Raw genomic sequence first — 22,770 nt, 5'->3', positions numbered from 1 at the left:
AGGGTTTATGCAGCGGCCATACTCTCTCCAAGCACTGGGTTAAAGATATGAACAATTCCAAAAATTGGGGATACCACCTTATCCTCTGCCCCCACTCCCCTCGAGCATCTGCGTGGAACCTGGACTCTTTGCCATCTCTGGGACACATGCTTAACCCCTTTGGAAGAGCTGGGTGGTAGCCAGGCTCTCCCCAATCCCCAGGGAGTGTGATCCACCCTCTCCTTGGCCTGGGGGCAGCAGCATTCTTCCTGAACAATGGGGCAGCCAAGTTCCCCTCAGTTCCCTAGGCATCTGAGAGCCCTGAGGTAGCAACACTCTTCCTCACCTGCAGGGCAGAAGACTAACCCTCTGCAAACTCCAGGGCAAACTCACCTTCTGCACATGCATGGGGGGTCCACTCTCCTGGCCCGAGCTTTCTTTACTTCAGACCTCAGTTTCCATGGTTCTGCCTTTGAAGTTATTTTTCCTTCAATCTATCACTTTCTTTGTCCCTTTTAGTCCTGACTGGCATTGGCTCCATTTATAACAGATACCACAACAAACTTGTCGGTTTTCTACACAACAAACAGGGGTCCCAGCCATCAGACAACATAACTTTCCACAAATCTTGCAGGATAATTCCATCTCCAATCCTGACTCCCACTGCCATGGATGACCGGTTCTTTCATGTTCGATTAAATCCTCGTGTGGGACACTAGCCTCAGGGGTTTCACTTTCTGGAAGCCTAGAATTTTCCAGACCATCAAATTCTGGCTTCTTTGTACCCAAGAGTTCAGTGCTCAGCTTATCCCTTTCCTCTTGTATTTTCTTATAAGCTGCAAGGAGAAGCTAGGCTGCATTCTCCACATTTAGTTTGGGAATTTCCTCAGCTAGATATTTCAGCTCATTGCTTTCAAATTCTCCCTTCCATCCAACACCAGTACTCAATTTTTCCAAATTCTCTGCCACTTTAAAACAAGGGTTGCCTTTCTTATAGTTTGCATGAAAACAACCTATGCAAAAGGTCTCAGCAACAACAGGTCTGCACCCATAGGGATGGATTAAAAGAACATAGACTTTTCTGGGGTTCTTAACAGATTAAATCCAGCACAGTGGGACTTAAAGGTTGAGAGAGAAAGTTTAGAACTATTCTTTTCTGACTTTATGGACATGGAAGACCCTGGTAAACAGTTTACCCTGTTGGATAGAACCCCACCAAGGCCTAACCTACCAAGAGGTTATCAGCACTGACTTGAGCATCTGAAATATCTGCAGTGTATCTGAGCTTAGGTGATTTCGATGATATAAAAGCCTGATATCCAAAAAGTAATGGGTAGAACAACGGAGAAAGAACTGAATCTGGTAAGTAGAAATATGTACTGTAAATGATAACATTTGATTATTTCAATATATTAATTTACTTGTTAGAAGGTACTACATAGTAATTCTCATAATCCTCTGTTTTTCATAACAGTTTCAGGCTGTAAATGATTCCTATTTTCCATATTGCAAAACATAAAAGCTCCACATGATCCCATCTTAATAATCAGCACCATTCATAGTATATAGTCTGGACAAAGCTGCATAGGAAAAAAACAGAAAAAAATATATATGTATAGTTAAGTGATTTAACAAGTGTGTTAAAATTCTGACCCTTAAAAAATACTCTACTTCAAGGTTGCTTGTTTGTTTTCCATTTCTCCTTAATGAAAAATGTTACCTATTTTCTGTGTTCATTTAATAAAAATAATCAATTAATGATAAATATTCTGAACATTAAAGCAATTGAAGTGTTTACTTTAGATAAAGAAAATTCATTTAATTAGACTGACATTTTGTAGCCCTGCATATTTTTATAAATTCTCATGTCATAAAGATAGAAACTATTCAGAAATCACAATAATGTCTGGCCTTTTTTTCTTTTATTTCCAGAAAGAATTCTGGGTATATATAAAATAAAATGTTTGCTTGCCATTTACTTACATTTATCTACATTTACATGACTAATTTAATTACAGTGGTGCTATTCACAAAATCTGAATTCATTTATTAATAGGGGAAAAAGCATGCCTATATGTTTTTGCCCTGCTATTAAGATATTACAATTAGTAAGGCAACTTTCTCAATTAGATATTTTTAAGGTAATTTTTTTAAAAAATACATGTTATCAGAAAGTAAATGGTTCTATTTGGAGAGTTTACAGACATCATATAAAAAAGGAAAACTTAATAGTTCACACGGAAGGGTTTATTTCTTACAGATAAAAATGTGTAAGATATTCCAATAATTGTGTCAGACATTTTACCAAACATCTGGCCAACTTTTATAATTTATCTGTTCTTATTTACTTCAGATACAATGCTACGAATAACTACTCTGTTCATACATCTAATTGCCAAAATATTTATATAAAGGGGAAGAATGGTAGAACAGATAATAATAACAGCAGCAGAAATACTAATAAAATTGCTAATATTTATTGAATCTTCTATGTGTCAAACACACTGCACTTTATATAATCTTATTTAATTTTCACACCAATATCATAAGATAGGTTTGTACTAATATTATTATTCCTATGTAGAGATAAGGAAACTGAAGATCAAATAGGTCACACACTAGCAATTTAAATGCTCATCCCTGCAGAGATCAAAGTAGTGAGTTAGGACAGGCAAAGACAAAGATTTCTAACAAACATACAATTGAGACCTCTCTTTACGGCCCTGAAAATGACAGTGAAAATTTCCATTTTTCAGATTTCTTATATATAAAATGAGGGCAAAGAAGAAAGCATACATACACTGAAGAACTTTATGGCAGATGGTTTTGTAACTTTTCAATTTACATGGGGTTACTCAGAGCTAATTAACTACTCAAAGTATGGTTGATGTTTTCTTTTAATGGATGGGCATAACCGAACTGAGGGATCCAGCTGTGTGGAAAATCCAGCAGATACTCAACCAACCAGGCATGCCAGAACCCTAGCTAGGGTCAGTGGATCAGGGAAGGCTGTAGAACAGGCTTATATAGTAGTGTCAGAATTCAGAGAGTCAGCAAAGCAGAACACGGGCTCAGAGTGGTACAGGGATTCAGTGACACCGGCTCTTCTGCCTGGTTAGACATTGCCCAGGCCCAAGGGCACTGGCTGTGGTCAGGATGAGATCAGAGGGCACATTTGGATCTGGCCCTGCATTTAAGGCATGTGGGCACAGAGACTGGGATTTGTCTAGAACAGTAGCCTCTGCAAGAGTTAAGCAGAGAAAGTGATTTGGAAAAGAGTTAAATAATGCAACTGGAGCCCACTCTTGCCTCAGGGTATTATGCTTGTGGTCTCTTTGCTAAACTCTTCTTCCTTAGTCTCCTTCTCAGAACCCAACTGTGACCATGCTACCCAAAGCAACACGGATTCCACTCCATTCCCCACACTGGCCACTTCATATCCCTTCACCCTAAATGTTTTCTTCATAATACATATCATTATCTGATTTATTTTACACAATATTACATAGCTGTTTACTGACTGTTTCCCCAGTAAAGCATAAGCACCCTAAGGAAATAAGCTTTCGTTTTGCATTACCTGCTTTATCCTCAGTGCCTGCATCCATGTCTGGGAAATAGTAGGAACTTGGTGAGTATTTGCTTAATTAATGTATGAATACATTTTAAAGCAACATTGTCCAAATGACATTTTTCATCTCCTAGAGTTTTGGATTTTATGTGCTGCTATACCCCTCTACTGCATAAATTAAGAGATAGCTAAATTGATTAATAATAATAAATAGTCAAAGTTGTAACCTTGACACTTGAGAATTAATTCAAGCATCAATGCTGTTCAAAATGTAGAACTTGAATGTTTTGGTAGTTTAATAGAACACTGAGAAAGCAAACTATAAGACACACTCTGTTTCATAAAGGAAGGGAGCCCTCGGCACATCTCTAAAAAACCAGAGTTATTGATTAATCGCTGAAAACCAATATTCTTCTTGGATTGTTTTTTCCTGGTTAAAAATAAAAGGGGTTTTAATGTAAGAATATCTATAGAACAACTGATTATGTACCAAGTATATAATCAAAATCCATCTTTACAAAAAATGCAGCAATTAATTTTAAAATTCAATAGATAATTCTGAAAGTAATCTAGAGTCAAGTTTGGAACTCTACTAATAATGTATTTTTAAAACAGGAGAAAGAAAGAAAAGACGTAGGTAACGGAGGCATCTGCAGATTGAATGTTGTTTTCCTTTCAATTAGAAAACAAATTGAGGCAAGATTCTGGAATTACAGAAACTGAATTTAAAGTTAAGTAAAAATAGGCATGCCCTAATTAGGTTATCTAGTATTCTCCTCTAAAGCTGGGTCTTTTCAAACAAAAGTGGTTTGTTTGTTGTCTTAATCACAGAGCTCTAGAAAAATAAAAGAATAAATCAACAAGAAACAGATCTTAAAATTCACAATAATTTAAAATAATATTTTCTTTTAAAGAAGTATCACAACACTTGGTAAAGAAGAACTATCTATTGCATTCTTTGGGGTAAGTAATTAGCAATTTTGAAAAGAATCTATTGAAACCCTTGCCTTATTTCACAACCTTGTATCACTTACAGATGATGTGAAGGTGAGGTTTTCAAACTGTATCAGATCCTATGACCTGTTCATAGTGTTTCATTTCTAGATTAAGACACTATAGTCTTTTCAAATTCAACTCCAAACTAATGTAATATGGATAGTTCACTAAACTTTATACTATTTTCTAACAACAAAACCCAACTTGTGAACAGAAGCCAAAAGCACCTTATTGATTAAAGAACAGGTCATTTAATCTGACATATTTTTACCACAAATATGTGACCATGTAAATTTCGGTTGTAAATTTTTTATTTTTTATTTTTTTTTGGATGGGCAGGCAGTGGGAATTGAACCAGGGTCTCTGGGATGGCAGGCGAGAACTCTTCCTGCTGAGTCACTGTGGCCCTCCAATGGTTGTAGTTTATAATAGTTTCTTTCAGCAAAGCAGTACGTAATTTGAATGAAATAATTAAATATAACAATATTTCATAGTTATTAATACTTCCAGGGACTATGCCACCTAAATAACTTTGAGAATCACTAAAATGTAGAACTGATACAAATTAAAATATCAGAAAGAAAAACTAGATGATGAAAATCATAGGAGACAAAATGACCTAAATGTACAGAAATAATGATAATAATAATAATAAAGATTAGTAACCACTTTAACTATATATATATTAAGAAATAAAACTTTGGTTGTAAAAAAATTACTAAAATAAGACCAATAAATAAGCATGTGACAAGTGCAAAAAATACGACAGAGTTAATGCCTAATATATAAAGAACACGAACTATGGAATAAAAGCCCTTATACCACAGAAATGTAGAGACAATACACATAATAAGAAAAATAACTTGGAAATAAACATGAGAGAGAAAGTACCATTCTAGTAATGTAAAAAAATCATATTAAAACAATAATGAGGCAGTGTTTTGGCCTATTAAATCAAAAGAAGCTAAATATTAATTTTCAGACTGACTAAGAAGAAAAAAACTAGCACCCACAGCAATTTCAGGTAGTATTATCAGCATGTACAGCCTTTTCTGGAGTAAAATTTGGCAACATATTTAAAAGGCATAAAAATGGTGTCATAGTAAGGTTCACGTGTCAACTTGGCTAAGTGGTGGTACCTGTTTGCCTGGTTGGGCAAATGCTGGCCTGTCTGTTGTGATGAGGACATTTCATAGAATTAAATCATGATCATGTCAACTGTATTCTCAGTTGATTCCATTTGTAATCAGCCAAGGGGAGTGTCTTCTGCAACGAGTGATGTTTAATCCAATCACTGGAAGTCTTTTAAGGAGGATTCAGAAGAGACAGGCTCTCTTCCTGCTTCGGCCAGCAAGCCTCTCCTGTGGAGTTCATCCAGACCCTCCATTGGAATTGTCAGCTTCACAGCCTGCCCTGTGGATTTTGGACTCTGTGTTCCAGCAGTCACGTGAGACACTTTTATAAATTTTATATTTATAAGTGTTCCCTGTTGATTCTGTTTCTCTAGAGAATCCTAACTCATGCAACTTGGTACCAGGAGTAGTTCTTAAGAAACAGAATCTTAAAAATGGGTGTTTATGCATAGTTTTCTACTCTCACTGGACTCAAAGGCACTAAGGACTCTGATTCCCATAATCAGAATGACACTCCCAATCCATGGAGTGAGGTGGCAAAAGAGATAGTCAAAATATCACCATTCGATTCTCCTAATGCTTCACTTGTACGAAGCCAGGCTCTGGGGGATAATGTTTTTGACACCTTTACGGAGTATTGTGGAAATAAGAGGTATAGAGATGTTGGATGGTTGTTGTTAGATACACTGGATACATCAAGGAGTAAAAAGGATGGGCTTAAGGCTTCAAATGAGAAGCTTAAGCACGATCTGACAGATGTAGAAGTTCCTATAAGTATCCTGAAGGAAAACCTTTTTTCTGTAGCCGTAGACTTGAGATCTCTGAAAATCAGACTCAGAATCTTATTGTTAGACCAGCAACTTTACAATAAAACTGAAATCTCAATGTTACATGGTGTCTGCCATTAAAGTGAGGGCACTGATTGGAAAGGAGTGGGATCCTGAAAAATGGGATGGTGACATACGGATTGATAATGATGTCGGGAGTGAGGCTGAAACCCTAGATCATGCTGAGTCTTCTCTAGATAACCCTGTAATAGTCTGCCCTGAGGACACAGCCACCCCACCTCCAGCCTGCCTTGGGGAGTTGGCCACCCAACCTCCTCCTGAAGGGATTAGCCCTATAATGATTAATCCTGTTTCACCAGATGAAACTGCAAATGAATGCCCTGAAGCAAATGGCTTGGAAGATATTTCTAATTCTTTTCATGACCCACCCCCACCACCCCTCATTTCTTCTAGACCTATAACTAGACTAAAGTCCCAACAGGCTTCTAAAGGTAAGGTACAAAGTATCACACATGAGGAGGTACATTATACTCCAAAAGACTGTGTGAGTTTTCCAATTTATACAGACAGAAATCAGGGGAATATGTGTGGCAATGGATTTTAAGGGTGTGGGACAATGGCGGGAGGAATATGACGCTGGAACAGGATGAATTTATTGATCTGGGCCCACTAAACAGAGATTCTGCATTCAATGTTATAGCTTGAGGGGTTAGAAAAGGCATTTACATTTTGTTTGGATGATTGGTTGAAACATGGATCAAAAGGTGGCCAACATTACCTGAGGTTGAAATGCCAGAACTGCCCTGGTATAATGCAGAAGAGGGGATCCAGAGGCTTAGAGAGATTGGAATGTTAGAGTGAATTTATCATGCAAAACCTGCTCTTACACCCCCGGAATGTCCGGAGGATGCACCTTTTACCAGAATAGTGAGAAATAAATTTGTGAGACTAGCGCCATCATCCCTGAAGAGCTCTGCAGTTTCAGTTCTCTGTAGGTGAGATATTACTGTAGGAACTGCTGTCACTGAGCTGGAATCCTTAAATACAATGGGGATGAGGGATCCCAAGTTGGCAGAAGCCAGGTGGCAGCACTTAATTGCCAAAGACAGGGTAGATGTGTCTACTATAATAGACAGCAAACTCAAAGCAGGAGTCAAAATTATATGACTCACAGAGATTTGTGGTATTGGCTAGTAAATCATAGGGTACCTACAAATACAATAGAAGGGCAGTCTACTAAATTCTTGTTCAAGCTGTGTAAACAAAAGAGTTCTAGGTCAAGTGAACAGAAGTCTAACCTGAATTACAAAAAAACAGAATCACGGCCCCTTAATCAATTTCCAGATTTGAGGGTTTTACAGACCCAGAGCCCCTTGAATGAAGGGGAGGCCAGGTCCCTCTGGGGGAGAACCCTATTACACTGCCACAAATTTATACTGCTAATCTTCCTCCAAGCCTTCCCCAAGGAGACCGACAACCTTTTACCAGGGTAATGGTGCACTGGGGAAAAGGAAATAATCAGATATTTCGGGGATTATTAGACATTGGTTCAGAAGTGACATTAATTCCAGGGGACCCAAAACGTCACTCGAGTCCACCAGTCAGAGTGGGGGCTTATGGAGGCCAGGTGATCAACGGAGTTTTAGCTCAGGTCCATCTTACAGTGGGTCTAGTAGCCCCCCGGACCCATTCTGTAGTTATTTCCCCAGATCCAGAATGCATAATTGGAATAGACATACTGAGCAACTGACAGAATCCCCACATTGGCTCTCTAACTCAGGCAGTGAGGGTTATTATGGTGGGAAAGGCCAAGTGGAAACCACTAGAACCACCCCTACTGAACAAAGTAATAAATCAGAAGCAATACCGGATTCTTGGAGGGATTGCAGAGATCACTGCCACTCTTAAGGACGTAAGGATACAAGGGTGATGATTCCCACCACATCCCCATTCAACTCTCCTATTTGGCCTATGCAGAAAACAAATGGGTCTTGGAGGATGACAGTGGATCATCGTAAACTCAATCTGGTGGTAACTCCAATTGCAGCTGATGTTCCAGATGTGATATCATTGCTTAAGCAAATCAATACATTCCTTGGTACCTGGTATGCAGCTGTTGATCTGGCAAATGCTTTTTTCTCAATAGCTATTAGTAAGGACCACCAGAAACAGTTTGCTTTCAGCTAACAAGGTCAGCAATATACTTCCACTGTTCTACTCAGGGGTCTATCAACTCTCTAGCCCTATGTCATAATCTTGTCTGCAGGGACCCTGATTGTTTCTCCCTCCCAGAAGACATCACACTGGTCCATTATATTGATGATATCATGTTGGTTGGACCTAGTGAGCAAGAAGTAGAAACTACTCTAGACTTACTGGTAAGGCATTTGTATGTCAGAGGATGGGAGATAAATCCAACAAAAATACAGGGGCCTTCCAGCTCAGTGAAATTTAGGTGTCCAGTGGTGTGGGGCATGTCGAGATATTCCTTCTAAGGTGAAGGATAAGTTGCTGCATCTGGGCCCTCCTATGATCAAAAAAGAGGTATAATGCCTAGTCGGTCTCTTTGGATTTTGGCAACAACATATTCCTCGTTTGGGTGTGCTACTCCAGCCCATTTATTGAGTGACCAGAAAAGCTGCTAATTTTGAGTGGGGAGCCGAACAAGAAGAGGCTCTGTGACAGGTCCAGGCTGCTGTACAAGCTACTCTGCCACTTGGGCCGTATGATCCAGCAGATCCAATGGTGCTAGAAGTGTCAGTGGCAAATAGAGATGCTGTTCAGAGTTTTTGGCAGACCCCTATAGGAGAATCACAACGCAGGAGCAAAGCCTTACCATCTGCTGCAGATAACTACTCTCCTTTTGAGAAACAGCTTTTGGTCTGCTACTGAGACTTAGTAGACACTGAACGCTTAACCATCGGCCACCAAGTGACCATGAGACCTGAGTTGCCTATCGTGAGCTGGGTGTTGTCTGACCCACCAAGCCATAACGTTGGGCGTGCACAGCAGCACTCTATTGTAAAATGGAAATGGTATATACAAGATAGGGCCAGAGCAGGTCCTGAAGGCACAAGTAAATTACATGAAGCAGTGGCCCAAATGCCCATGGTCTCCACTCCTGCCACATTACCTTCTCTTTCCCAGACCAGAGCTATGGCCTCTTGGGGAGTTCCTTACAGTGAACTGACTGAAGAAGAGAAAACTCGGGCCTGGTTTACAGATGGTTCAGCCCGATATGCAGGTACCACCGAAAGTAGACAGCTGCAGCACTACAACCTCTTTCTGGGGTGTCCTTGAAGGGGAGTAGTGAGGGGAAATCCTCCCAGTGGGCAGAACTTTGAGCAGTGCACCTGGTTGTTCATTCTTCCTGGAAGGAAAACTGGCCAGAGGTGTGTTTGTATACTGATTCACGGGCTGTTGCTAATGGTTTGGCTGGATGTTCAGGGACTTCGGAAGAACATAACTGGAAAACTGGTGAAAAAAGAGGTCTGGGGAAGAAGTATGTGGATAGACCTTTCTGAGTGGGCTAAAAACATGAACATATTTGTGTTCCATTTGAATGCACACCAGAGGGTGTCTTCAGCGAGAAAGGGTTTAAGAAGCAAGTGGATAAAATGACCCATTCTGTGGATATCAGTCAGCCTCTTTTCCCAGCAACTCCTGTCATTGCCCAGTGGGCTCATGAACAAAGTGGTCATGGTGGTAGGGATGGATGTTATGCATGGGCTCAGCAACATGGACTTCCACTCACCAAGGCTGACTTGGCTACAATCTGCCAGCAGCAGAGACCCACATACAGCCCCAGATATCGCACCATTCCCCAAGGTGACCAGCCAGCTGCATGGTAGCAGGTTGATTACATTGGACCACTCCCTTCATGGAAGGGGCAGTGATTTGTTCTAACTGGAATAGACATATACTCTGGATATGGGGTTGCTTTCCCTGCATGCAATGCTTCTGCCAAAACTACCATCTGTGGGCTTACAGAATGCCTTATCCATCATCATGGTATTCCACATAGCATTGCCTCTGATCAAGGAACACACTTCACAGCAAATGAAGTGCGGGAATGGGCACATGCTCATGGAATTCTCTGGTCTTACCATGTTCCCCATCATCCAGAAGCAGCTGGATTGATAGAACGGTGGAATGGGCTTTTAAAACTCAGTTACGGTGCTAACTAGGTGGCAATACCTTGAAGGGCTGGGGTAATGTTCTCCAGGAAGCTGTGTATGCTCTGAATCAGCATCCGCTGTATGGTGCTGTTTCTCCCATAGCCAGGATCCATGGGTCCAGGAACCAAGGGGTGGAAATGTGAGTGGTACCACTATTACCCCTAGTGATTCACCAGGAAAATTTTTGTTTCCTGTCCCTGCTACCCTGAGTTCTGCTGGTCTACAGGTTTTAGTTCCAAAAGCGGGAGTGCTTCTACCAGGAGAAACAACAATGATTCTATTGAACTGGAATCTAAGACTTCCACATGGTCACTCTGGGCTATTCATGCCCCTGGATCCACAAGCCAAGAAGGGGATTACATTATTGTCTGGGGTGACTGACCCTGACTATCAGGAGGAAATAGGACTGCAACTACACAATCGAGGTAAAGAAGAGTTTTCTTGGAATATAGGAGATCCCCTAGGGCATCTTTTAATACTACCATGGCCTGTGATTAAAATCAATGGAAAACTGCAACAACCCAGATCCAGGCAGGACTACCCATGGCTCTGAAACTGCAGGAATGAAAGTTTGGGTCACCCCACCAGGCAAAGAACCACAGCCAACTGAAGTCCTTGCTGAGGGGAAAGGGAACATGGAATGGGTAGTGGAAGAAGGTAGTGATAAATATGAACTTCGACCACGTGATCAGTTACAGAAATGAGAACTGTGATGCTGTTTTGTTCCTGTTATATTATTTAAGTTGTAAGATATCAAGTTTAAGAATGAATATTACCCAAGAATTTGCACCCTATTCTGGAGAGGTTTTAATGTGTTTCCAGTTATATGCAGGACAGATGAGTGTTATTAGGTGAAAGAAAAAATGTGTGTTTTATTTGTTTTTTATTTAGAAAGTAGGTTTGGTTTAGGTGATGGATGTGCACAGCTGCCAAGTTGACAAGGGGTGGACTGTCATGGTCAGGTTCATGTGTCAACCTGGCCAAGTGGTGGTACCTGTTTGTCTGGTTGGGCAAGTGTTGGCCTGTCTGCTGTGATGAGGACATTTCATAGAATTAAATCATGAGCATGTCAGCTGTATCCTCAGCTGATTCCATTTGTAATCAGCCTAGGAGAGTGTCTTTGGCAATGAGTGATGCTTAGTCTAATCACTGGAAGTCTTTTAAGGAGGATTCAGAAGAGACAGGCTCTCTTCCTGCTTCAGCTGGAGAGCCTCTCCTGTGGAGTTCATCCAGACTCTCTATTGGAATCTCTGGCTTCACAGCCTGCCCTGCGGATTTTGGTCTCTGTGTTCCCATGGTCACGTGAGACACTTTTATAAATTTTATATTTGCAAGTGTTCCCTGTTGATTCTGTTTCTCTAGAGAACCCTAACTAATACAAATGGACATATCCTTTGACGCAGTCATGCCACTTTCAGGTATCAATCCTAAGAATAAGAAGCCAAAATATAGCAAAAAGCTGTCTCTATTAATAGATGTTCCTTAAAGCTTTGTATTTGTAATAGTGGGGAGAAATATACAAAAAATAATGTCCAACAAGAGGAAAACAGACACATCTAATCAATGAAATATTGTGTAGCCAATCAAAGATGACAATCATGATGAGGCAAGGTGAGAAAAAAAACATAGGCTAAAATGTTAAATGACAAAGTACTGGATAGCAAACACCATTTAGTATAAATGATCAGAAAAGTTACCCGAAGTGAGAACAGTGGATTGTTTTCAGGTAACAAGATTATCAATACCATGTTTTTCCTGTTTCTAAATTCTCTATAACAAGGTTATACAACTTCTACGACTTAGAAATAGGTGGAGTGGTAGAATGCTTGCCTTCCACGGGGAAGACCCGGGTTCGATTACTGGAACACGCACCCCAAAAAAAAAAGGTGGATAAAATTTAGTGTATCATAAGATTAAAACTATTGCTTAATCACTATATTCGGGCAGTACAATAGAAAAACCACCTTGATTCATGCCTTCAAATCACCCCATTTGATAACCAGTGCAACCTAAGAAATCTTTGGTACTTGGACACTGTTGGACAATGTCAACTGGAATGTAACATATTTATTTGTCTTTTTAGACTCTATTCAGAATAAAGGTTACCCCTGACATTCAGGGTTTAATTCAGTAAGTCTATAGTTACATAAATTTAAAACAGTAACACAAAAATCACATCTGTTTGATAAATAATAACGCCCACCCTTAAATTTTCTTCAGACAATTAAACAACTGAAAATGATTAATTGTTCTGAATGGATTTAACAACCCTTGGGTGCGGATTCCATCAATTAACAAGGAATTGTCCAGGGTGATACTGCATCTTCCACAAAAGCCCGCAACAAAAGGGACTTCTATCAACAACAATGAATGTCATATGAATCACCACATCTCCTTAACAGAGTTCCCAGCATCATCCCTACAATGACAATGTCAAGTTGTACCACATGACTCGGACTGCTGTAAGCCATGGTTACAGGGAGGTAGGTGGGATTGAGGAGATGAACAATTAAAATCTTCTGGATTGAAAAATGCGTGGTAGTTTTACAGAGCTCCTGACCTACGGCCATGGTCCCATGTCCATCAGGATTTAGATCTGTAAATTATAAGGAACCTGATTTTCACCCCAATTATTGCTAAAGGTGATACATATGATAGCAATGAAAAGCCAAGACTTGAAAAATGAGAGTTTGCAAGAGATGTGTCCCCACACTCTATTTGATTAAATGGCCAAAAGTAGATCTTCCACTTTTCCACTTTATTAAAGTGTGCTATAAATGTCGCATAGCTTAAGCACTTCTACCCTTGCAGTGAATTCTCTTTGGTAAGGTTAGTAGTAAACAAACATCATAGCAGAAATAGAATTTTTTTAATTTAGGAATTTTCTGGGGTGAGGGAAGTCACAGTCCATGGTTCTGAGCAAATACCAGTTTATTATATTCCAAAAATGTACTTCGTATTGAATAGATACAACTCCTTATCCCAGAGACCTATTTATCATTTTTAAACCTACAAGCATCACTTAATACACAAATTGACCAAATTCCCAACCAACTGCCTTTAAAATCTCCAATCCCTCTGAAACCTGTTTTTGTTAATTTGGGTCAAAACCTAGAAGCACATACCCACAGATGGAACCTCAGAACTGTTCAAAAAAACAAACAAACAAGAAACTACACACAAAAAAATTGCTGCATACTTTTTAAAGCACATATTAAAATAAAACAACTTATTAATGTAACAATTGTAACAATGCAAAAAACAAAACTATCTGTAGAGTGCAAATGCTGCAACTAAAAATACCAATACCTACAGTGCTCCCTGTGGGAGGTGAAAGAGACATATGCTGGGAAAGGAAAAGAGAATGCATTTGGGAACAATTATCTCAAGTTCTGCAACCAAAAGAGGGACTGAGTAGGAAAAAAGGAAGCTATGTTTCCAAAGAGTCATAATAAAGTTGTTTAGCTTTTCATCCCTTCTCCTTTCCCTGTAGTGTTACAGTTCTGTAAAAACATTAAACTGAGCTTTTAACCCTTCTCTGGGGAGGAAGGGGGCTGTTTAAAGTATTAGCTCCAGTATTGTCTCTACTACTTTGCCCCTGGCCCCACCAGATTCTCAGGGGTGGAGTTTCGAAGTCACTCATCTGCTCTCAGATTTCTTCCAATGGCTTCTAACAGGTTGTTCTGAAATGTGCTGTCAGCATTTATTGCATGGGACACTGGATTGGCCTGACCCACGACAAATCTGAGAGTGCCCTAATAAAGGAAACTGCAAGGGGAAGGATACCAAGGAGAGGCCTGGGGTGCTTCCGGCTCCCCAGGATTTTCATCAGCCCTCCCTCTTGCCCTTTTCAGCCACCCTATCAAAGATGTATCAGCTCTGTTCTGCCAATGGAGATTTAAGACCTCAGACCTACCTGGTTGCCTAGGACAGCCCAGCTTCTACTGATTGTCCATTAAGAATGTCCCCATTCACTCCTGTAGCATGTCTTTTGGATGTTAAGTTATATGATCATCCTACTGAGCACCTACCTTCAACCACATTGCCACTCCTTAATCCCTTCCTCATAGAAATACAGTAAAAAGGGGTAAGACAAAGATCAACAGAAAGCTAGAGAAAGCTCACTGGGAAATCTGAGAGGCGATTTGTTAGAACTGTGCTCAATTTTTTTTCTTATTTGACTTCCATAGAAGTGTATTTCTTCACATTGAGATCGTACAAAATCTTTATACATATTTGTAATTAGACAAAATGCACAGATTTTGCTGTTAATTCGCTTTCCTTGAGACCATATTTGTGATACAATATCTTTCACTTACCTTTGGCAGGCACATTGTTTCCTGCTAAGATCAATGGGTATTCTCAACATGTAAATGGTCTGTCTGTATTTTATTACATATATAATCTGAAAATGATGTCTCAGACCTATAAAGTAGACTCGTGCTGTCCAACACTAGTCCTGCAATGAGCAACATGCTCCATGTCTGTGCTGACCCATCTGACAAACCTTGCCACTCATGGTTAGCACAACTGAGTTTTAAATTACATTTAATTTTATTAACTGATAAGGACACTTGGTTTCCTGAATTAAAAAAAAATTAGGATGAAGAACGTTTTTGTCTCCTGCCCTCTATTTCATTGATTCCTGATGATTCTTGATGAGGCAGTAGACTCCTCATCAAGACAGACAATGTCTTGAATCTTCCTATCTCTTGAGACAAGCAATGTACGTGGCAGGACCCCATTTCTGGCAAATTAAGAAATTTAGTCCGTGGCGGGGACAAAAAGGACTGGGTTTGGGTTTCTTAGATCCAGAGCTAGTTGGGACAGTGCAGTTTCTTCAGAGGAGGGGTGGTGATCTAAGATTCCTCAACAAAACAAGCTGGGTAACAAGCTGTGATGTACTCTAACATCCTTTCCAGCTCCTTTTGAAAATTCTCCATTTGCTATCTGAGAAATAGTTACCATGACAAAGAGGACAACAGTTACAGTCAAAAAATGGTTTAGTTTTCACACAGAGAAATGGAAATACATTATAATTTGTTACTCTGGTACCTAAATATCCCAAGAAGAGAGGCAATACTACATTTAAATATCTGAAAGCTAATTTATTATTCTTTTAGTTACACAACAACTAATACTATGCTCATATATGCTTGTGGATGCACGCTTTTAGCTCCCTGTCCATTCTCTTAATGTTTTTCCATGCCAGCTGAAAAAAACATTGATATTGTAAAGTCCTACTCTATTATTATGCGTCTTTCCTTCTGTACAATAAACAGATTATCTTGAAAGGTTTTATACAATCAGAAATAACAGACATTTTAATATATTTGTTAGCAAGTGTTAATCACGTTTATATTACTTTTCCTTGGAATCTTTCTTTTTTTTTGGTGTGACCACTGGTCCCTAAGTGAGTGGTTTGGTATGCCCTTTAAAGGGCTGTATCATTTTAAAAATGCCTTCAAATAAAATATCATTCAAAATGTGGCCAAGATAATGCATATTTAAAAAAAAATTTCTCAGAAACTAACCATCTGTACAATAATCCATCGTCTGCTCTACCAAGGTGATTTATTAAGGATAATGAAGCATATGATTTAATAGCTGCTGCAAATCCTTTTTCAAGTAGGATGGGCATAAATAATACAAAAAGATGGTTCAATAATAGTCAAATTCTAACCTAAGAACTATTATATATACTAGGTCACAGGAAATTACATGTATTCAATTAACTGTGAAGCTAAGTGAAGTGTTGCTAGGCAGTTCAGGATGTACTCACCCTCCCCTATTCTGCTTATTATTATAATTATTATTACTATTATTGTTATTACTACTATTTAGTGGAACCTATAAGCTCTAACATCATGGTGGGATCTCAGCAGCTTTTTCCACAACACAAAACTCTTCAATAGGAAGCGAACACTACTTTGGCAAAAATTTTCCAAAATCTTAAAAATCCAAGTAACTGTCTGTCAGAGCAAACTGTACTTGGCATTGTTTTGGTCCTCTCTGCATTGCCCTAGTGTCCTGCATTTAGCAGAGTTTACCACATGATGCTTTAAAGAATGAACGCATTAATGGGAGAGCAAATGAGCAAGTGCAGAAAATGAAAGCTCTAAAATTCTTACAGGAAACAAAAATCACAATTCTGTATTCCCATGAGACCTGGTCCTAACTTTTACCACTTTTAAGTTTCCATAGGCAGTTGTCAAGAAATTAATTCCTTAGGTGGCAAAGAAGAACAAGCCAACTTCTTATAACGCATGAAAAAAAAAAAAAACGCAAAATTGTACAAACCATTTGAATGAAAGTATCCAAACATCAGTTCCCATTTGCAAGCTGACACACTCCTCTCCCAGTTTTCTCTGGTAATATTCCAGTCCTTACAAGGGCCTATGAAATCAGTGAGGCAAATTTCTGATGACAGGAAATACAAGCCATCTTACATGCCAGCTGTTTGGCCTGAATAGGCTGCCTGGCTGTGCCTTACAGGCATGGCACAGCCATTCACTGATGAGCTGGCATGGCCAGTCCTGTCTCCATGCCACCCACCGAGTCCTTCGAAAATAAGAAGAGATGCTACAAATTCTAGTGTTCAACTGAGTAATTCCGGACTGCAGAAAGTTCCCACAGCTCAACATAAACAAGGGGCCTATGTGGGGGACATATGGTCACCTTCCAAAACAATGGATGCTTCACCAGGCACATGTGCCACCAGCATATTTCCACACTGCAGTTCCTACTGCTGCTGCTCTTGTGAGCCTGGCTTGTCAGAACTGAGATAAATTTTATTAGACACCATTAGTCTCTGTTAGGGCGGTCATTTCAATAACAACAGATTGGCAAGTATAAAACTAAGGCACCTGTTGTACATTCGGCAGCCTGGATGAGGCCCCTTAAAATAAAAACAAATAAGAGCTGTAATCATGCCAGGCAAAGGCTTTTGGTTCAATAATGACCATGTGTCAGAACTAAGTGCATCTGGGAATTCCTACCACAGCCAGATGTAAAGGCAGATTTGTCTTGTCTAGTGGCATATGAGTAGATATACACAGTCTACTCAGATTTGGCTTTGTGTTGGTTTGGTAGGGAACTAGGTAAGTGGGATATAGCTCAAATAAAATAAAATTAATTACCGAAGAGCAACTGACAATATTATCATAAACTGTAGTCTAAATACAAAGCATGCTGGTTGAAAGATTTGGACCATGAACGAATTCATTTCTGATTTTTTCTGGGCACACTGATTTGTTCACAGAATATTCTATAATAATGTGCCAATATTACTACTACACTGTGACAGGCAACAGGCTAGGTACTGGAGATGTAACTGGGAATAAGACATGGATCTTGGCTTCGAGGAATTCATGATAAAACAGACCATAAATAATAAATCACAACGTGTTATGATAGATGCTGTAGGCGAAATTTATCCAGTGCCCTTTAAAGGGAGCAGAAAAGGGGTATCAGGCTTGGGGTGAGGTGGGGCAAGAGGGCTACCTGCACGAGTTGCTGTATAAGGTAAGTCCCAAAGGAAGAGAAGAGTCAGGTAAATATGGAAGGGGAGGGGCCCTCCATGTGAAGGGAGGGATGGCATGCTCAAAATTGCAGGAAGAAGAGCAAATTGGTACATTTGGGAAAGAGTAAATACCTTAGTATGGCTAGAATGTATGGATGCAGGTAAGGAGAGGAAAGGAAGGCAGAACGAAATGAGAATGGCTAGGTGTCAAGACACACGCCAGAAACAGAGGGGGTCAGACATCAAGGACCCCATGTTTTGCTAAGGAATATGGCAAACTTTATACAGAAAGGAATGAGGTGCCACCAGGTGATTTAAAGGAGGCAGGTAAATTAATCATATCTTAATTTCTAAAAGATCACTCTGACTGCAGAAACGAGAAGCAACTGTACTGAGATCAAAATTAAACACCAAGAGACTGTAATCTAGGCAAGAGAAGACAGGGGCTCAACAGATACTAGCTGACATATTAAAAGGCAGTGAATAATTTGGTTGAAAGGAAGTTAATATTTATCTTGGTATATTTAACTAATAAGAGATTACTTAAGGTAAAATAGATTTTAAATACATTTTAAATTCAAAATTTAAATTAAATGTTTCCTGAAATAATTCCCCCTCCTTTTTCATAAAAATAAATAAAACTCAAGTTGAGTCTGAACCAGATGCAAATAAATTTAGATGATCATTTCTAAAAGTAGCTATTGACTATTCATAACAAAGTACTCATCTAGTCATTCTTAATTTATAAGTATTATCATCGAAAAGCACTTTTGAAGACTCTAACAGTAGAAGAAGCCTCACTACACATTACTCCTCAGTACACATTACCCAAAGTAGGTAGGATACCCTGCTCTAAACTTTTAGGAAGTTATGTTTATATATTTAGCTCATTGGTAAACATATGGTTAAAAGGACAAGGTATGCATGTGAGAAGCATTTTAGAAACCCATGCGAAGATGACACTCTTTAAGATAATAAAAGAGCAATAAGAAAAAATTTAAAAAAACATTTTCCACATAGCTTTGTTTTATGTCCCATGCCTGATTTAAAACTTCAAAGTGCTTTGTTGTCAAAGAAAAAATAATTTTCCAAAACATCAAGCAAATGTAAAATTTTTTATTTTATTACTTATAAAACTATAAGGACTCAGAAATCATTCCTGGAAGCTTAAAATTATAAAAGCTAACTTTTTAATAAAATAGGTTAAATGGAAAAAAGTAATCAAATCATCCATCTGTAAATAATGAAATTAACAGGTGAGCAGTGAACACAGTATTTTAGAAAACGTATAACTGATAAACGTTTCCTATATAAAATTGTATAGGAAGGTTGCAACAAATAGAATACACACATATCAGTCACTTGACATAATTCCATTGTTGATGGGCAGTTGCCCTTCAGATGTCCTTTCTAAAGTTAAATTTCTCTTTAGAAAAATGCTTCTGACTCTTTACCTGCTGGGAAACTGTGAAAATGCCAGCCATTGTGATTTTTAAAACCATTCTTAGTGAAGATATTTTATTTAACTGCTTCTGCTCCAGGGCTGACCCCAGAGCTCAGACATTTGTGTCACTGGCCTGAAAGCGTATTATTTTAGAGCTAGAAGGAAACTACAAAAAAATGTCATTTACTCCAAACTCCCAAAATAGAAACTATTTTTTCAATGTCTCCAGTCCCAAGCAAAGTAAGGAACAGAGGGGTCTCTTAAAAAATGGCAGAGGGACAACCTACTTGATGCTTAACATTCTTTCTGAATTTGGGTCAAGAAAGTATAGTATGTATCACTGAAAGTACATGGCTGGTACAAGGGAAAGAAATTTTTTAAATTCATATCAAACACATAATGTACTGAGAGGGTTAGGAAAGGAACAAATAAGAGTTCTGGCACTAACGTTACTTGACTCAAAACATTAGCTCATGCCGGACACCCAGGTTCAATTCCCAGTGCCTGCCCATGAAAACAAAAACATGTATATACATATATTATATATATATATATATATACATATACATACATATAGTATATGTATATATATTAGCTCAAAGTCCCAAAAGTCCCATCTTTTTTATGTACTAGCTATCAACCTTGGTCAAGTTACTTAACCTCTCCATACATCAGCTTCATCTTTAAAGCGGTGATAATAAAAGCATCTGACTTACACAGTTATTCTGCAGAATGATGATACTCAAGGTACACTGCTGAGCAGAATGCCTGGCATACAGTAAGTGTTCAGTAAATTTGCACAACTACCACTATTATGATATTATTTCATCAACCACTACTGTACCTACAATACCAAGAAAATTAAAGGAATTCTCATTTTCACGCATCTAAGGGACCAGCTCATCATCAGAGATTTCTAATGAATAAATAGTTACTCTTCACATTCATGATTTCAATTAAATTCAACTCAAACCTCTTTAGTTCAATTCAATTCAAAGAAAAGGAAGTAACACTCGAGCTGAGCATTAGAAAATGAGAGAGTAATTAAAAGGATTTTAATGAATACAAGTTAGGACAGCTGGTAAGGAGAGAAAGCGGACTCTAGGAGCAGTACTGGTCAAGAAAATTGGCGCTCAAGAGCAGAATCTCCTTATTGATGGTAGGCAATCTGAGACTGAGGAAGGCACAGTGCCTGGGGGCAATGGTAAGAGAGGACACAGGACAAACAAGTTAGGTTTAGACTGCAAAGGGCCCTGACTGCTGTGCTGAGGGTTTTGCAGTTGATTCTGTAGACTGGAAAAGGTCTGCATTTCAGAAAGGCAAAAGTTTTTTAGGAAGAACCTGAAGAGGAGAAATGAGAAAGTACAGAGAGTACACATGAAGCTAGGAAGGTATGCTGAGCATCTACCTGTAGTAAAGGTAGGAATGGAAATGAAACAAAGTTAAAAGAGATTACAGGAATAGAATCTACAAAGATAGCTACATAGACAAAGCTGGAATAGAGATGGAGACAGAGCCAAGATATCAAATGAAAAGAAAAGCCAGTGTTGACAAAGAAAATGACAGTCAAAGAGGGAACCCAGAAAGAACAACTTCTATTCCTGGGATATTTCCGACGGAAGATACTTTCAATGTTTTTTCCTCAAGGAATGTATTACAATAAAATTATACTTTTTTTCCCAAGGGGAAGAACGAAAATGATAACTTGGCCAGTAAATAGATTTAGAATATTTGAGATATTTCCATTGAATGACTCTTTTTCCCAAATAGCCATATAAGTTTGGTTGATCCATTTAAAATAAATAATGTATCCAAAAATCCAACTGAGCAATTTCAACCAGAAAAGAATGAATTAGTAGCTGCATTTTGTTTCTTTAATATTATAAATAAGTTACTATCACAAGGGACCAGGGCCCACATGCGCAATAAGAAACCATTAGTGTACGCTCAAGGTGTCCCTTTAGTTAGGGTGGGGCATTAGGAAGACAGAGAGAGAGAGAGAGAAAAAAAAATTAAACATTGAAAATAAACGTCTATTTGACCTATAATGGGATACTGGATCAGCATTTGCTGTATTTAGTCTAATTTCTTCCTGCGAAATTGTACTGGCAGATCCTTGGTAGGGACAGAAGGCAGTAAATTCCTATCCTCCATCAATACATTTGACCTCAGAGCAAACCCCACAACTGGCTACAGGCACCCACCATCCATCATTGCTTTTGAAACCTGATCTTGCAGGGAAGGACAGCTGCACTGGGCAAAGAGCTAAGCAGCTTTCTAAGATGCATTACCATTAAAGAAAAAAAAAAAAAAAAAACACTTCTTTTGGTTCAGTGTTTTAATTAACTGTTTTTCTAAATATTTCTTCCCCAAACTGCAGCTCCACATCAAACACAATCTAGATTCTATTAGTAAGTTGTTTTTTTTTTCTTTACTTTAAAGGGATGCATTCTTTTTGCACATTCTAGGTAAAATCATTTCTAGCTTTTGCTTTAAAAACTTTCTGGGAAAATATTGCACTATGGCTCACTAACGTGTAGACTTTAATAAAGGCAGAGGACTGGAACAGATTTCTAAGCATCGACAGTAATGACTGCATGTACAGGGCAAAGCGTAAATAGGGTAAATGCACACAAGATACCTAAATCTAACAGAACTTAATTTTTCAGTCAGGTTACAAAAATGTACGATAAACAGCAAAACATAGCAGAACTCTATCACAGAAAGTAATGTTATTAAATATAGTATGTTCTTTACATGACCCCTACATTCAGTAATTTTTTTTATTTCAAATATAAAATAAGACTTCTTATCTAATTTGATCTTTCACATCTAATCTGATCTTTCATGACTATTTTATTCTCTTCAGTTTTAGACGGTGAAACTGAGACTCAGAAATGTTAATTCCCCCAAGATCACACAAATAATAAGTGACAGAAATAAGTCACATCAAATCTATGCTCTTTCCACAGCAGAAACGGAAGGAAGTTCACACAGATTTTGCAACTACTTAGCATTATCTATATATGAATTTTGTATTCACATGATTAAACAAGATTAAGCAATAAGTGATATTCAATTATTTATAAAATCAGTAGTAACACAAATCTTCTTGTTAAAACAGGAAGTCCATATACTAAAACTTAAAAAAGAAATCTTTTG

The 22,770-nt window shown here is 38.6% G+C and overlaps 1 protein-coding gene across 8 annotated transcripts in view; it reads right to left on the bottom strand.

Annotated features, from left to right (window-relative positions):
- The window catches only part of PTPRD (protein tyrosine phosphatase receptor type D), a 685,849-nt gene that overhangs the window by 503,690 nt on the left and 159,389 nt on the right, over positions 1-22,770 (bottom strand). The gene's annotated exons all lie outside the window — the stretch shown is intronic.

This window comes from Tamandua tetradactyla, chromosome 2 (genome assembly GCF_023851605.1).
Source record: "Tamandua tetradactyla isolate mTamTet1 chromosome 2, mTamTet1.pri, whole genome shotgun sequence".
Lineage (NCBI taxonomy): Eukaryota > Metazoa > Chordata > Mammalia > Pilosa > Myrmecophagidae > Tamandua > Tamandua tetradactyla.
Note: the sequence above shows the minus strand (reverse complement) of the source record. Positions and strands in the feature narration are given on the sequence as shown.